Raw genomic sequence first — 4,092 nt, forward strand, 5'->3', positions numbered from 1 at the left:
ATCTCACCTTCAAGGACCATAACATTGTATCAATCGCATCTGCTAGAAAAATGACAGGATGGATAATGAGAACCTTCAAAACTAGGGAGGCCAAGCCCATGATGACACTCTTCAGGTCACTTGTTCTATCTAGGCTGGAATATTGCTGCACACTAACAGCACCTTTCAAGGCAGGTGAAATTGCCGACCTAGAAAATGTACAGAGAACTTTCATGGCGCGCATAACGGAGATAAAACACCTCAATTATTGGGAGCGCTTGAGGTTCCTAAACCTGTATTCCCTGGAACGCAGGAGGGAGAGATACATGATTATATACACCTGGAAAATCCTAGAGGGACTAGTACCGAACTTGCACACGAAAATCACCCACTACAAAAGCAAAAGACTTGGCAGACGATGCACCATCCCCCCAATGAAAAGCAGGGGTGTCACTAGCACGTTAAGAGACCATACAATAAGTGTCAGGGGCCCGAGACTGTTCAACTGCCTCCCAGCACACATAAGGGGGATTACCAACAGACCCCTGGCAGTCTTCAAGCTGGCACTGGACAAGCACCTAAAGTCAGTTCCGGATCAGCCGGGCTGTGGCTCGTATGTTGGTTTGCGTGTAGCCAGCAGCAACAGCCTGGTTGATCAGGCTCTGATCCACCAGGAGGCCTGGTCTCAGACCGGGCCGCGGGGGCGTTGACCCCCGGAACTCTCTCCAGGTAAACTCCAGGTAATTCCAGACACCCAAAAATATTAAAATAAAATATTTTTTTCAAATTAAATAAAGATTTACATAATGAAAACAATCAGAAATCAAGTACATGCATTACATGACATTTGACACTTTCCTCTCCAGCGGCAGCAGCAGCTTAGGCAGCAAGCTCTGTCTTTTTCCTCACCTGCAGAGCCCACTAATGCTTCTATAAAGGCCTAACTGCACTTGTAACTGCACTAACATACGTAGAACCCAGCATGACCCAAGATAATCAACAGTGATACCTACAAACCGATAAACTAAAGATTGAAGTGAAGACTGCCCCTCAATCTCCAAGCACAACCCCACTGCCAGACGACTACCTACTCCAAGCCCTTAACTATATTAGTTTCTTCATCTAACCACAACAACTCCTGTACTACTATGAGACCAACTAATAGAAGAAACAACACTAAGACCAGCAAGGCAGCACCAAGTAATCGACTATTCCATAAGAGGACCCAGCAGGACGCCGGTGCATCATCCACCCCCTTACAACCCAGAGCAACGCATCAACAACAACAAACATGGCCGACTCACCATCACCCACCAACCCAGGCAATTCCACAACAACAACACCAACCGTGACTGACTCCCTCTCTACCTCTACTACCTTCATAGGATTTAACCCAGCTGATATGCTCCCAGGTATGACTAATGATCCTGATACACTAAAGCTCTACATCACCACCCTAATGGCGGATAACTTAAATCTTCATGCTGAAAATACGTCTCTTTGCACAACAATAACAAACCATGAATCTAAGTTACTGCACCTTGAGAACAAGATCAACAACCTTGAACAGCAGCTAACATCATCTGGTATAACTGATTTTGGCAAGACCCTCCAATCAGTCATAGCCAGTCACACAGACCAAATAACTTCCCTAAACATGAAGATTGATAATGCTGTCAAGGACTGGAAAATAAACATGGATACCCAATTAAACAATTATTTTGCTAACCAAGATGATAAGGCAGAGCAAGATAAGTTATCTGATGCAGTAGTAATTAACACTCCACTCTTTCCCAGCGAATTAAACCATTCAAACTGCAAGGATACAACTCTAAAGATCATACTTGACCACATACATGTTAATGTACCAGTGTCAGAAATAAAAGAATCATGGTTACGAGGGAACCAAAGTAGAAAAAGTGTTATGCTCAGATTTCACACACAAGACAGGAAAAAAGATCTAATAATTTCATCTATTAAAGCAAAACAAGATATATACATAAATGAGTGTCTCACAAGAAAACGACAGAACCTCCTGTACAGAGTGAGAAAACTAAAACGTGAGAATAATGATAAAATTCACCAGTGCTTTGTACGTGATGGACAAATCCTAGTAAGGAAAACAAATGTAGGCCGTGTGTACTACATTACAAATGAAAATGAACTAACAAACTTCCTTCATGATGCAAACATTACCGAGTCTGACTGATATTAGTGACCAAATCCTTACTACGTTAGTGTATGTTATTATGTCATTATTGAACTAATCCCTGTGCTACTATCTCATTATCCCAGGTGTCCCACTCAGTTCTTTGAGTGACCCAATTTTTCGTATCTTCCCAGATTTCCAACTCACAAGTTATTATTTGTTAACCCTTTGAGGGTTTTCGTCGTACTAGTACGTCTTACGCGTAGGGGTTTTTGACGTACTAGTACTCATAAATTCTAGCGACCTCAAATCTAGTGGAAGAAAGCTGGTAGGCCTTCATATGAAAGAATGGGTCTATGTGGTCAGTGTGCACAGTCTAAAAAAAATCCTGCAGCACACGGTGCATAATGAGAAAAAAAAAACTTTTTCCATTTTTTTTTAATAAATCAGCGACTTTGCAGTGTATTTTCGTATAGTATTTATTGTTGTATTCTAGTTTTCTTGGTCTCATTTTATAGAATGGAAGACATATTACTGAAATTGAGATGATTTTGACTGGTTTTACAATGAAAGGTGCCTTGAAATTGAGCTCAAAGTAGCAGAAATGTTCGATTTTTACCAAACTTCAAAAGTAAACAAATCGTGCCAAGCGTGCAATACACGTCAACTGGTGAGTCTAATATTCTTTCACAAGTGCACCAATAATATTTATACCATTTTTTACACTAATGCAGTAGTCTGCATAACAGTAAATCTTATATTTTTTGTGAGAATAAAAATTCAAAGTGGAAAGCAAAAGAATATAAGAGGGGCCTTGAGACGTGACTAATGACTAGAGGAAATGTCATTTTAGTGCCAGGAATGTCTTTCTTGTTTATTCTGGACCCTATTCCGAAATTGGCATCTTTTGAAATTTGTGTGAAATTGGCAAAATTCCTAAATTCTGACCACTGTACTGGATAGTTGAATTTATAAATGGGTGGTTTCTTGCACCCATTCGATAGAAAAAATGGAGTTCTAGCGAAATATTCATGTTTTTTGTCGACTAGTACAGTGAAATTGGCCGAAAATGGGGCTCAAAGTGGGCAAAATCGCCGATCCGTAAACATCGCCGAGACCGCTAACTTTGCGAGAGCATAATTCCGTAAGTTTTCTATCAAATTTCAAACTTTTGGTGTCATTATGATCGGGAAAAGATTCTCTATCTTTTCATAAGAGAAAATAATATTTTTTTTTTTTAAATTTGGCCGACCCTGAGAACGAGTTTCGGAGAGGGCCTGTCGACCCTCAAAGGGTTATTAATAAGATATTTACTCTTAATATTATCTGTATTACCATTTTCTTTCCTACTTAAGCACTGTTAAAATTTTCCCTTTTTCTCCTGAACTACAAATAAACTACAAACTAGTATCAACTACCTCAAATAATACTCCTATAGTGATATTAATTGCTCAAACTTTATGGTATAAGGCAAATCCTACTCTTAGATTACTCTTTATATCTTAGTGACTATATTGTGTGTGCAATTAGTGTATATTCCAATTATATTATTGTTAAAATTCCAAAACTTTCTTTTGCTAGCTAGTACCAACTACCTCATATTATTTTTACTTTTATAGTACAATAAATTGCTCAACTTATTATATATTACAAATCAGATCTTACTCCCAAATCAATATAATATCATAGTGACTATCTGTCAATTTAACTATTTACCTTTACTTACTTTAGTCCCTTATATATTTTCTCCCTTATTTTAGCTTTATATAACTACCTTAGTTCATATATTCACAATTGTAAAAATAATCAAGGTGCTATTCTCATGTGCTGAAGTGTAATAAGTTCACTTTTTTGCCATTATATTCCCTAGCTCAATTATTTGATTACCACTCTATTTGTTCACCACAAATTATTTTAATCCCTTTATAATGTCTCCTTTATTTTAGCTTTAAAGAACTACCCTA

This window comes from Cherax quadricarinatus, chromosome 11 (genome assembly GCF_038502225.1).
Source record: "Cherax quadricarinatus isolate ZL_2023a chromosome 11, ASM3850222v1, whole genome shotgun sequence".
NCBI lineage: Eukaryota > Metazoa > Arthropoda > Malacostraca > Decapoda > Parastacidae > Cherax > Cherax quadricarinatus.